Raw genomic sequence first — 14677 nt, 5'->3', positions numbered from 1 at the left:
AATGGGTATTTTGGGTTTCCATTGTTACTGTTGAAAGTTAAGTATAGAAAGGAATGTGTGTATAAATGTTACTTATAAAAGAGATTGGATTTGGTGGATACAGAGAAATGGCACTCACATTCATTCACTCCAACTTTCTCTGAAAATGAGCTTCTTACTCTGCAAAGGTTGGGAAGTGAAAATGACTTTAAAAATTCTCTTGAAGCTGAAGCTGAGGATGAGAGTTAAGTTCTGTCCATTAGATTTATTTTAGATGGAACTGCCTCTAATACGGAAGGAAGAAGTCTCCCTGATGCCCTGGGTATTGTTTCTGGCAGGCACTACTGTATAATTGCTGTTTTGTTTTGTTTTTTTTTTTCTAAAACTGAGTTCTAGAGTGGAGGTTGGTATACTTTTGTAAGGGTCTTGATAGTATATATGCTATGCCTTTGGAACAAGAGGTCACACAGAAGCTCTGTCTCAACAGCTCAACTCCTCCTATTGTGAAAGAAGCCACAGACAAATACAGAGGTGAGTAGCTGTGCTTAGTAACTGGATTTGGCCTTAGGAAGCTCAATTCCCTACATTAAGTCAATGTCTGCTTAAAATATATATAAAATGGGTTCTCTTTCCCGCGACTGAAAACTATCTGATCACTGCTTATCTCTATATATCAGTCAGAAACTACAGCTGCCAATATGTAATATGCCAGGAAAGATAAGCAAAGTCCAAGTGAATTCTAGGATATTTGATTGCCTAAGAAATAACACTCATCCCCATTTTCCCAATAGAAAGCATGGATAGCAATGTGAACAGTGCATGTCAGTCTTAGTAAGGAATATTGGCAAGGAGAGTATAAGATCTCAACAAAATCACACTGAATAATGGCCAGGTGTCACAAGTTGAGCCCTTCATGTTTGTTGTTGTTGTTGTTGTTTTCCATTTGGACAGGCGTGCTACCAATAACCAATGGACAATAAATGGCGTAAGAGGTGTTCTGTTTTTTTGTTGTTGTTTTTGTGTTTTTTTTTTTTTTTTTTAGAAAATGTTAGGCCTGGTTTGGTTGCTCCCTATTCCAAATTAGTAAATAGAAAATTATTTATGGCTCTGTTAAAATGCTAATGATTAAGAGGTCAATATAGTTATGAACATTCTTTTTCATTCTAAACAGAACATCAGAAATTGTTAGAAGACATTTGAATGAAGCAGATTAAAATGATAGAAACCTAGAGGTAAGAAGATGTGGAGGCAAAATGCAAAGGGAGACAGAAGAAGTAAAAAGTTATATATAGAAATATCAAACAATCTCAAAACAAAAATTAATTTTGAAAAAGAGGACACAACAATAAAGTTGCAAAATATCAAATCAATGGTGTTGTAGAGGAATTTTAGTATTTCTTCATGAATACAGAGAAAAAAGACCCAGTTGAAAATTTAAGGGAAAATGACATCTAAAGAGAACTGAAAATAGAGATCCAATCTAAGAAATATTTACATTCCAAAGGAAACTGAACATAATAAGCAATTAATGTATAGGACATTTTTCTGAGGTGAAGAAGAATTACATGTCCTGGACTGAATGTACTCACAAAATTCCAGGCAACTACAATGAAAACACAAACAAGAAAATTTAAATCAAATTTAGAGTGAAAAGTTTTAAAAATTAGCTATCAGAGAGGTTTTTAAAAATGATGTATTTAATAACCTATATTGCACAGAAAGAGACCAGTGTGATAAAATGGTAGCACTGGCCTGGCATGGTCTTACTACTAAGCACTGACTTAAAAGCATCCCTGGTTATGACATAACTGTATATTCATCTTTGTGTGAATTCAAAAAAAGATATTTTTAATTATCAAAGGTCTTAAAACATACATTGCTAAGAACATACCTTTATTGAGAAAACTGCTTGGCATTCCTTACAAACAAGAGATGAATTAAAATCAAGATTTGGTTGCTGCCCTTGCTGTCCTGGAAGTGTGTGGGCTGCCACCTCTAAAAGTCATAAAAATTGGCATCAATCTCTGTCCTTGCTGTCCTGGAGACATGTGGGCTGTTGATGCTGCTCACTGTCTCCATAATTCCAAGGTTTGCATGGGTTGTCACCCTTGCACATCCCCATAAAAAGGGGATAAAATCCAGCAAGCATTGAGGCTCAGTGGCATGGAGGAGTGGGGGAAAGGACCCCAGTGGCACTGGCCCCAAGGAATATTTGCTGAGTGAGCTCTCCAGGAGGTCCACCATTGTGGCACTGAGACATGGTCCAACCCAACAGACCTCAGGTTCTGATTCTGGAATGCCTCAGGCCAAACAACCAGCAGAGTGGGAATACAGACACACCCATCAGCAGACAGGCTGCCTGAAGTCATATTGAGCTGATAGCCACCCCTAGACACACTCTTTGACATAACCATGCCTACTAGAGGGACAAGACCCAGCTCCATCCACCAGCAAGCAGGAACTAGTCCTTCCCAAAAGAAGCCTGCATAAGAATCTGTAACAACCTCACTTATCAGGCAGCAGAAACCAGAAGCAACAAGAACTACAAACTTCATCCTGTGGAAAGGAGACCACAAACACAGAAAGGTAGGCAAAATAAGACAGAGAAATATGGTCCAGAAGAAGGAATAAGATAAAAACCTAGAAGAACAACTAAGTAAAGTGGAGATAGGCATTCTACCTGAAAAAGAAGTCAGAGTAATGATAGTAAGAATGATGCAAGATCTTGGAAAATGAATAGACATGCAAATTGATAAGACATAAGAAATGTTTGAGAGAGATAGAAAAATTTAAGAACAAACAGAGATGAAAAATACTATAACTGAAATGAAAAATACACTAGAAGGAATCAATAGCTGAAAAACTGAGGCTGAGAAAAAATACATGAGCTGGAAGACAGTGATGCAAATCACTGCCATGGGACAGAATAAAGAAAAATGAATGAAGAGAAATGAGGATAGTTTCAGAAACTTCTGGGACAACATTAAACCACGAATATTTGCATTAAAGGAGTCCTAGAAGGAGAAAAAAGAGAGAAAGAGCATGAGAAAATGTTTAAAGAGATTATAGCTGAGAATTTCCCTAATATGGGAAATGAAACATTCATTTAAGTCCAGGAAGTGCAGAGAGTCCCACAGGATAAACCCAAGGATGAACAAGCCAAGAAACATATTAAACTAACAAAGAGTAAAGACAAAGAGAAAATATTAAAAGCAACAAGGAAAAAGCAACAAGTAATATGCAAGGGAATTCCCATTTGGTTATCTGATGAGTTTTTAGCAGAAAATCTGTAGGCCATGAGGGAATGGTATGATATATCTCAGGTGATGGGAAGGATAAACCTACAACCAAGAATATTATATCCAGCAAGTTCTCATTCAGAGTTCACAACAAATTAAAAATTTTACAAACAAGCAAAAGCTAAGAGAATTCAGTACCACCAAACCAGCTTTACAACAAATGCTAAAGGAATTTCTTTAGGCAGAAAAAGGGACATAATTAGAAATAAGGAAATTACTAATGGGCAGCTTATCAAGAAAGGCAAACATATAATAAAGGTAGGAAATCATTCATATTTGTAAATGTTTATGCACACAGCACAGGAGCACTCAATATATAAGACAAATATTAACAGTCATAAAAGGAGAAACCAACAGTAGCACAATAATAGTGAAGGACTTTAACAGGTTGCTTTCATCAATGGACAAATCATCCAGACAGAAAAATCAATGAGGAAACACAGGTCTTAAATGACTTATTAGACCAAATGTACTTCACTGATATTTACAGAACATATCATCTGAAAGTAGCATAATGCACATTCTTTTCAAGTGCACATGGAACTATCTCCAGGATAGATCACATACTGGGCCACAAAGTGAGCTGTGGCAAATTTAAGAAAATCAAAATCATATCAAGCATATTTTGGACCCAAATTCTATGAATTATAAATCAGTGTCAAGAGGAAAAAAACTGTAAAAACACAAAAATGTGGAGGTTAAACAACACATTACTAAACAACCAGTGGAACACTGAAGAAATTGAATATGAAATTAAAAGAGAGAGAAAGAGAGAGACAAATGACGATGAAAATACAACAATCCAAAACATATGGGACATGGCAAAAGTGACTCTAAGAGGGAAATTTATGAAAATGCAATTTTACCTCAGGGAATAAAAATAATCCAAAATAAATAACCCAATCTTACACCTAAAGTGACTAGACTACAGAGACAAGAACAAAGAAGGCCCAAAGTTAGAAGAATCAAAGAGATCATAAAAATCAGAGAAAAAATAAATGAAAGACAGTAGAAAAGATCGATGAAAGTCAAAACTGGTTCTTTGAAAAGATAAACAAAATTGATAACCTTCTGGCTAGACCCATCAAGAGAAAAGGGAGAAGCCTCAAATCAAAAAAATTAGAAATGAAAAGGAGACGTTACCATGGACACAACAGAAACGCAAAGAATCATAAGAAACTACTAAACCAACAGAAACAGAAAGAATCATAAGAAACCGCTAAACCAATCAAATGCCAAAAAAAAACAAAAAAACAAAAAACAAAAACAACGGACAACCTAGAAAAAATGGACAAAGTCTTAGAAGGGTACAACCTTTGAAGACTGAACAAAGAAGAAATAGGAAATATAAACAGATCAAATCACAAGTAATAAATTGAAACTGTGATTTAAAAACTTCCAACAAACAAAAGTCCAGGACCAGATGGCTTCACAGGCAAATTCTAACAAACATTTTGAGAAGAGTTAACACCTACCCTTATGCTGTTGCTGGTTAGTCGCTAAGTCATGTCTTACTCCTTTGTGACCCATGGACTATAGCCCTCCAGGCTCCTTTGTCCATGGGATTTCCCAGGCAAGCATACTAGAGTGGGTTACCATTTCCTTCTCCAGGGGATCTTCCCAACCCAGGGATCAAACTTGGATCCTGCATTGCAGGCAGATTCTTTACCACTGAGTCACCCTTGCCCTTATGAAACTATTCCAAAAAATTGCAGAGGAAGGAACACTCCCAAACTCATTCTATGAGACCTCCATCACTTCAATACCAAAACAAGATAGAGATATTACAAAAAAGAAAATTACAGGCCAATATCACTGATAAGTATAGTTGCAAAAATCCTCAATAAAATACTAGCAAAATCAAGTCCAACAACATATTAAAAGGATCATACATCATAATCAAGTGAGATTTACCTCAAGAATACAAGGATCCTTCAATATCTGCAAATCTATGAGTGTGATACACCACACAAATAAATTGAACAATAAAAACCCTATAATTATCTCAACGCCATGCATAAAAATATTTTGAGAAAACTCAGCACCCATTTATGATAAAAAACTATCCAGACAGTGGGCATGGGAGGAGCCTATCTCAATATAATAAAGGCCATATATGAAAACCCATAGCCAGCATTATTCTCAATGGTAAAAACCTAAAAGCATTCCTTTTAAGATCTGTAACAAGACAAGGATGTCCACTCCTGCCACTTTTATTCAGCATAGTTTTGGAAGTCCTAAACATGTCAATCATGTATTTTAATGAGAAGGAAAAGAAATAAAAGGAATCCAAATTGCATAAGAAGTATAATTGTCACTGTTGCACATGACATGATACTGTACATAAAAAATACTAAAGATGCTACCAGAAAATTCTTAGAACCCATCAATGAATTAAGGAAAGGTACCTGATACAAATTAACACATAGCAATCTCTTGCATTTCTATACACAAACAGTGAATGGTCAGGAAGAGAAATTAAGGCAGCAATCTGATTTATCATTGCATCAAAAAGAATCAAATACATAGGAATAAATCTACCCAAAGAGGTAAAATATTTATACTCTGAAAACTATAATATACTGATGAAAGAAATCTTATATGACATAAACAGATGAAAATATATACCATGTTCTTGGATTGGAAGAATCAATACTGTCAAATGACTATACTATCTGAAACAATCTACAGATGCAATGCAATCCCTATCAAATTACCAATGACATTTCTCAGAGAATGAGAACAAAATTTTTAAAAAACTTTTTATGGAAATACAAAAGACTCCAAATAGTCAAAACAATCTTGAGAAAGAAAAACAGAGCTGGAGGAATTAGATGCCCTGACTTCAGACTTTACTACAAAGCTACAGTCATCAAACAGTATAGTTCAGTTCAGTTGCTCAGTCGTGTCCCACTCTGCGACCCCATAGACTGCAGCATGCCAGACTTCCCTGTCCATCAACAAACCCCAGAGCTTGCTCAAACTCATGTCAATCGAGTTGGTGATGCCGTCCAACAATCTCATCCTCTGTCATTCCCTTCTCCTTCTGCCTTCAAACTTTCCCAGTATCAGGGTCTTTTCCAATGAGTCAGTTCTTCACATCTGGTGGCCAAAGTATTGGAGCTTCAGCTTGAACACTATGTGCAACAAACATTTTAGGCACTGGATATACAGTTACCATGGAGAAGGAAATCACAACCTAGTGGAGGTGATAGAATCCCAGTTGAGCTATTTCAAATCCTGAAAGATGATGCTGTAAAAGTGCTGCACTCAATATGTCAGCAAATTTGGAAAACTCATCAGTGGCCACAGAACTGGAAAAGGTCCGTTTTCATTCCAACCCCAAATAAAAGCAATGCCAAAGAACTACCACACAATTGCACTCATCTCACACGCTAGTAAGCTAATGCTCAAAATTCTCCAAGCCAGGCTTCAGCAATACGTGAACCATGAAATTACACATGTTCAAGTTGGTTTTAGAAAAGGCAGAGGAACCAGAGATCAAATTGCCAACATCCGCTGGATCATCGAAAAAGCAAGAGAGTTCCAGAAAAGCATCTATTTGTGCTTTAATGACTATGCCAAAGCCTTCGACTGTGTGGATCACAATAAGCTGTGGAAAATTCTGAAAGAGATGGGCATATCAGACCACCTGAGCTGCCTCTTGAGAAACCTATATGCAGGTCAGGAAGCAACTGTTAGAACTGGACATGGAACAACAGACTGGTTCCAAATAGGAAAAGGAGTACGTCAAGGCCGTATATTGTCACCCTGCTTATTTAACTTATATTCAGAGTACATCATGAGAAACGCTGGGCTGGATGAAACACAAGCTGGAATCAAGATTGCCGGGAGAAATATCAGTTACCTCAGATACGCAGGTGACACCACCCTTATGGCAGAAAGTGAAGAAGAACTAAAAAGCCTCTTGATGAAAGTGAAACAGGAGAGTGAAACAGTTGGTTTAACGCTCAACATTCAGAAAACTAAGATCACTGGTCCCATCACTTCATGGCAAATAGATAGGGAAGCAGTGGAAATAGTGGCTGACTTTATTTTTCTGGGCTCCAGAATCACTGCAGATGGTGATTGTGGCCATGATATTAAAAGACGCTTACTCCTTGGAAGGAAAGTTATGACCAACCTAAACAGCATATTAAAAAGCAGAGAAATTACTTTGTCACCAAAGGTCCATCTAGTAAAGGCTATGGTTTTTCCAGTAGTCGTGTATGGATGTGAGAGTTGGACTGTGAAGAAAGCTGAGTGCCGAAAAAGTGATGCTTTTGAAGTGTTGTGTTGGAGAAGACTCTTGAGAGTCCCTTGGACTGCAAGGAGATCCAATCAGTCCATCCTAAAGGAGATCAGTCCTGGGTGTTCATTGAAAGGACTGATGTTGAAGCTGAAACTCCAATACTTTGGCCACCTGATTGGAAGTGCTGACTCATTTGAAAAGACTCTGACGCTGGGAAAGATTGAGGGCGGGAGGAGAAGGGGACGACAGAGGATGAGATGGTTGGATGGCATGACTGACTCAATGGACATGGGTTTGTGTGGACTCTGGGAGTTGGTGATGGACAGGGAGGCCTGGCATGCTGTGGTTCATGGGGTTGCAAAGAGTCAGACATAACTGAGCGACTGAACTGAACTGAAATGATGATGTACTATGAGTCAATATTTGTTTTTCATATAAATTAACTGCTTGACCCAGCACCATTTATTAAAATAAAACATCACTTTATTTCTCCACTGGTTGTCAGTGACACTTTTGTCTTTGATTGCATATATGTGTGTTGAATTCTGGAATCTCTATTTTATTTTGTTGGCTTATTTACTGTCCTTATGCAATACTACATTGTTGTGATTATTGTAGTTTTACCATAAATCTTGGTATCTGGAATTGTAAGTCCTCTGCTTGATATTCTTCATGATTATCTTACATTTTTTTCTTGCTTTCAGTTTTATTGAGATATAATTGATATACTTGTAGGGTTTTTTTCTAGCTTCCTCTTTATTTCATATAAACCTTAGAATCAATTCATTAACTTTCACATAGACACCTACACAAACCTCTTGATAACTTAATTGCAATAGCACTAGAACTATAAATAAATTTAGGGAAACTTGACATTATACTATTACAGTTAAAACAATGATAATTCTTTTGGACAGATTTGTAATCCAAATATTTGCAATGGTTTATAGAAAACTGGCAAAATTTACAAAGTGTCTTTTGAAGTCACTGAGCTTTGTTAGCTTAGAAAGATGTCCTGGGCTCTTGAAAATCAAAACAAATAACTTCTATCTTAAGGAAAATACATAACACAGTGAAAATGCTTCCTGATATACTTTTTTCTTCGAAACATCCTATGTAATTGTACTGATCTATGGGGGTGCCATTACTAGCAAATGTTTACATAGAGCTTTCTGCTTTAACTGTGGTTTTATAAGTGTAAATTTCTGCTATAATTGTTGAATTTCCCACAGTGATATCAATAGAAGCTTTTTAAGCACCATTTACAACAAAATAAACAATGTCAAACAAAGGTCATTTCCTACTGACTGAGAAGATGAGATGAAATTGAAATATTCATGTATAATGACAAAACTAGAGTCTGCAAAAAATAATCCTAACTACTGGCAAGTGTGATTAGTGGATCATTTAAGTCCTAATCGAAATAAAATAATATTAGAAATTTTTTATCTTAACGACCTCAACTTCCATTCTGCATTGGAAAGATTGCCAATGAAAATTATCAAGTTGGGGAATATTACTTTCTAATTTTTTACTTCAATATTCACCTAATTTGACTACTACTTATCTATCATCTATCATTTTAAATTCTTCTAGAAAAATTTATATCCTTGCATGCAGCATGTGGACATAACCAGCTCCTAAGATTTCTATTAAGTGGGAAGAGATTCATCTTCACACCCCTCCTTTCTACCTTTTCCTACCTCTCCTCATGATTCCTGCCTCCCTTATTCTCAAAAGTTTACATATTGCTGCTGACAATCTACTTGTGACTACGTCCCAGAGATGGCGAGTGGTTTCTAATATCTGTGCCCCACTGACATTGCTAATTACATTTTCAGTCCCTCTCTCAGATATGGCCATCACACTGAGTTCAGTAAAGTGCAATATTTACAAGTCTAGCCCTTAAAGTCTCCTATTAAGATCCCCCTTCAAAAAAAAAAAAAAAAAAGATCCCCCTTCACTCACTCTTCCCTCCTCCATTAGCCATGTGCAAAGGTTCAGTGAAAGACTCAGAAGCCCTTAGTGATACATATTTGATAAAAACAACCTGGGTACCTAAGGACTTTCAGGGCATATGAATCCCCTTACAACAGACTGTACCCCAACTCACCTCCACATTGGACCTTGATGGGAATCAAAAACAGTTCACTGTCTCATTAAGTCTTGGAGTTTGGCAATTGTTTGCAACAGAAGTAGCACATTTTGACAAATACAGTGCCCTTATTTCAGATCATTTGTCCACTCTCTATTGACCTTTTAGGACAGAGTTGAGGAAACTACAGATAGTTGGCCCAATACAGCCAAGGCCTATTTTTTACAGCCTACACTACAAAATGTATTCAAAAAATATATTTTAAAGGATTTGCTTGAAGGATGAAAAGGAGGAGTAGGAAGAGACTGGGAAGAGGAGACACAATGTGACAGATAACATGTGCACGAACATCAGAAATATTTACCATCTGCTATTTTATTGAAGAAATTTGCCAGTCTCTGCTCTAGAATATTAAGAAAGTCCCAAATCTTTTGTAGAAGCCTTAGTCTGCCAGGACTGACCGTCACAAGATCCCCAGTGTCTACGGCAAGGATATTGACTGAACTCTACCACAACTTTGAGTACCCAGGTATCCAAAGCTAGGGAGTTTGGGATGGACATGTACACACTGCTGTATCTAAGACGGGTGAACCAAACAGATCCTACTGTATAGCACATGGGACTCTGCTCAATGTTATGTGGCGGCCTACTTGGGAGGGGAGTTTAGGAGAGAATGGACACGTGTATATGTGTGACTGAGTCCCTTCACTGTTCACTTGAACCTATCAGAACACTGTTACTCAGCTATTCCCCAGTAAAAAATAAAAAGGTAAGCCAAACAAACAAAAGCACACAGGGCTTTACAGAGATACAACCTTGACATGGGGTGGGCATCCTAATGCAGCCCTGAGCCCCACTTTTAACATGGGCTCCCAAGGTAGTTCTCTTTTTGCTCAGAGCCTTACAGTTTCCCTTGGAGTAGGGTTACAAGCTTTTGGTCTTAATTCTTCAAGGGCTGAAAATCAATCTCAAATACTTAGGAAAGGAGAAAGTCCTCCCTATCTCTCTCATGCTTTTCATGTTCTAACTTACGGTTCAAACTTCTCCTATCAGAGTAAACTTTGTCCCCACAAAATCTCTCTCAGACATAAAGACAGGAATGGAGATTGATTCTTGTTATTTACTTAGGGAGAGTGTATCTGAGTGTATGTATGTTTGGTGTGCTTAGGGTGTTGTCTACACTAGCATGCAGTTGGTTAAAAATAATCTTTTACATTTGCTGTTATATAGGACTGACACTGAATAAAACTATTTAAGATTTCAAGTGGCCTTAAATCTTAAATAAAAGTATTTAAGATTTCAATATCTATGCCAGGCATTGCCTTTTGAAAGTGTGAGTTTCCTGTCCCTGAAATTATTTTTAAAAATTAGTAATTACTTAGTCAAATATATTTAAGAACATTTTGAAGAGTAAAGCCTGAGGCACTGGGGACAGGGAGCAAATACCACAGCCTCTTTTTGTGAGAGACTATTATATTCACCTCATTAGGATTGTGAGAAGCAGAAATCTTAGTACCTAAGCACAGGGATGAATTTTATAATGGTGGTGTCTATCCCAAACACTGATAAATCTGGCAACTGAGTTATCATAGAATATATTAAAAAAAAAAACAATTTTCAATCAGTGAAGAACTTTAAAATCTCTTGGAATCCAAATTAATGCTGGACTAAGTCATAGTTTAATTAGAATAAATTTAAAAGCAAAAAATAGCACCAAAAAATGGGCTGTTTGCCCAAATAACTCCAGACTTTCTGACACTTGCTGACCATGCATTTTTTTATCTTGTCAATATTTTGTCAAAAAAATAAAGCTTATCCCAGAGATAAGTAACTCTTATCTCTGAGATTCTAAGCAATCTCTGGGATTCTAAGTAATCTCGGGGATTCTAAGTAATTCTAAGAATCTTCTGGGATTCTAAGCAATCATAGAAGTTTTATTGAGTTTATGTCAAAAAAAGATTCCAAGAATAATTAAGCTTTAAACTGTGGGTTTCAGAGAATATGCTAAACAAATGTCATCATGCTATATAAATATTTTAAGCTACATACCCATACTAGAGTAAATCACTTATTTCTCCAAAGTAAACGGACTGCTGAATTCAATGGCCCACTCTCTCTTCCATATCTGAGAGAACTACCACAGAGCCCAGAGACTCCTGTGCACAGAAGAACACATGGATGAAACAAATCCTGTTGCCAAGCTCCCTCCAACGACTTCCAGGGAATTAACAATGACAGGTTTCCTGATGTCAGCTCATCTCCTCCACCAGGCTTCTTAGCCATTTTAATTCCCGGATGAATTGACTGGATAAACAAATCCACAGTAGGTTGACATCAAAAGCTAATGCTTTCTGTTCCTTCAACAGATTTAATAACTTCAGTTTTTGGGCAAGGTTTGTCCTCTCAGGGAAAAGAATGTCAAAACGTTTTTTAAAACTCTAAAATTACTCTTACTTGTTCAGTTATTTTAGACAGAGTGCTTGAAGACAAGATAATTGGCACATATCCTTGGTGTTTAATGTTGCTGGTTTAAACTAGAAGGAACATGGCATACACAATTTTTCTGTGTTTCTGTGATAACAGTGATGTTTCTTAGTAGGTGAGAGTCTTAGGACTTATGGCAGGAATTTTTAAAATTTGCTCTTTTCCTAAAGGAATAATATTATTTTTGTAAAGAATGTATTTTAACATATTTAAACATATTTTAATCATTCTAGTAATGAGTAACTAATTTGAACTTCAGAAACGAGCTAATGATGAAGTTTTGAAAAAGACTGGCATCAAAGATTACTCTTGGACAGTGCTAATGTGCGTTGTACATGGTTAAAATCTAAAACCAGACATATGGTTTCTATAGGAGGGCAGTTTGCCTGAGTGAACAGATCTGTACTTCACTCATACCCTGAAGAAGACAAGAATCCCTTAGAATACTTTGCTTCACACACACACAAAAATCCTTCATTAGGTCTGAAATGGCCTACAATCTTATACAAAATTATTTGAATCAAGCTAAGTAGAAACTATTGAGAAACTATCAATGAAGAGAATTTGATGATTTAGATAAGAATCAACAAGAAAGGCCATTAGTCATCCTGCTACTAGAGCAAATATCACACCCTAGTGATGCTTCTGAGATGATTGAAGGCTAGGCAAACAGGAAAGCTGCTGTGGCTGTTAAGTGTTCAATAATTTTTTTCCAAGCAAAAGTAACATGTATTATGTAGACAGGAAGAGGAGACAGAGTTTGCTTTCAGGGGAGTTGTTTAAAGACAGCTATTTTTTCCCAGGCTTGAGCTATTTTGATATATCTAAGATCTTACATTTATAAAGCAATATACAAAAAATGTAATAGCCATATCTACTTAACAACAAAAAAGTGACAACTTCTGTTACCTACATAGGAAATTGTAATTTATTTTGGGTTAGATAGAGTAATAAGGATTATTACTCTATCTAACCCAAAATAAAATTCACAAAAGTGGGTCAGTGGGAAACCTTCTGAGAGGTCATGCTAAATTTCAGGGGCAGAGATATTATGAAATAAATATAATTAAGTAATTTAAGATGCAAGCTAGAATTAAAGTAATAAGATTCTGTGACAAATAGTGGACTCATGTTTCTTGTAAGTACATGAATTCAGACCTTTATCACACTTTCTAATGACAGACAGGGATAAAAAAAAATAATGTATTTAAATAGAATATTCCGAGTAAACATCTAAATGCTATTTAGTGCATAAAAAGGAAATGAAGAAAAGGATAGAAGGGCAGGGACTGTTTGAGAATGAAGGAAGGATGGAGTGAGCAAAAAGAAAAGGAAAGGAAAGAAGGTAACAAAGAAAATAAAGCATTTCCCGAGGACTTTAGGAACTGTGATAGGTGATTTCACATATGCCATATGATCTACTTCTTAAAATAACTTTTGAGATAAATATTACCTCATTTATATAGATAAACTGAGATCCATGAAATATTTCTAAAGTAAACTGAAGTGCGGATTCAAATTCATTTTGACTGTTAAGTTCATTCATTTTTCGTGCTCTCATAATTCATCCTTTGGAATCAGAAAGATTAATCTTCATGCATTTAAATGACTAATCATTGCTCAGTGAAGACCATTTAAGTCCTAGAGCTGCTCATTGTCTATTCAGAGCTTGAATCTCCAAAGGGACCTCTGTGTTTTTGGCTCCAGCTCATGTACAGGGAGTTTTAACTGCGGAATCCACATACGGAAACCACGGAGGGCAATCCAAGGAGACTTCACTGTCTGTCAAATTGTTAGAATGTACTGACGAGGAAATCCCTGGATTCCTAGACAAGATGTAACTGGCTTTTCATCCCAGTATTTCAGTAATTTTCTATCCTACTCTCTCTGTCTTTGATTTTGTTCCCTATGCCAAGTTGTTCTCCCTTACAAGCTCTACTCTTAGTTACTAACCTGACTTTCTGCCCATTCCATATTCTCTTATCTGATTTTTTGAATCCTTGCTCTATCTTTTGCATCCTCCCATCATTGATTCCATCTTGGCTGCTTTTTTGGATTTGCCTCTTGCCCCATTTTTCATTTAAAGCCCTGCTGTGTTTTCTGGTTTGGGCCACCTTGCCCCCCTAAAACACTCTATGGCATCATCGATTTCCCCCTTTTAACAACATCATACCAATTCCCATACCATCATTCCCAACATCATACCAATAAGCTATATCTCTAATCTATATCTCTCTTGCAACTGTCCTTTCTCAATCTCCTTTCCAGTAAAACTTTAAAAAAATATTGTCAATGTTTGCTGTCTCTATTGTTCTCTTCTAATCTTTTTCTGAATCCAGGCCAATCGGGCTTTTAATTCACTGAATCAGCTCTTGTCAAGGTCTCCAATGACCTGTTCATTGCCAAATACAATGGTCAATTCTCTGGTCTCATGTAATATTTAATAATATTGAGCGTTTCTGAATTCTCACTTTCTTCACTTGCCTTCTGGAATATCTCTGTCCTTCTCATTCTTTGTCTCTCTGTCTCTCTCCTACCTCCCCTCTCAGTATGCTTTTTCCTTACTAG

The sequence above is a fragment of the Dama dama genome, chromosome 3, assembly GCF_033118175.1.
Source record: "Dama dama isolate Ldn47 chromosome 3, ASM3311817v1, whole genome shotgun sequence".
NCBI classification, from domain to species: Eukaryota; Metazoa; Chordata; class Mammalia; order Artiodactyla; family Cervidae; genus Dama; species Dama dama.
This window is presented reverse-complemented; position numbering follows the sequence as displayed.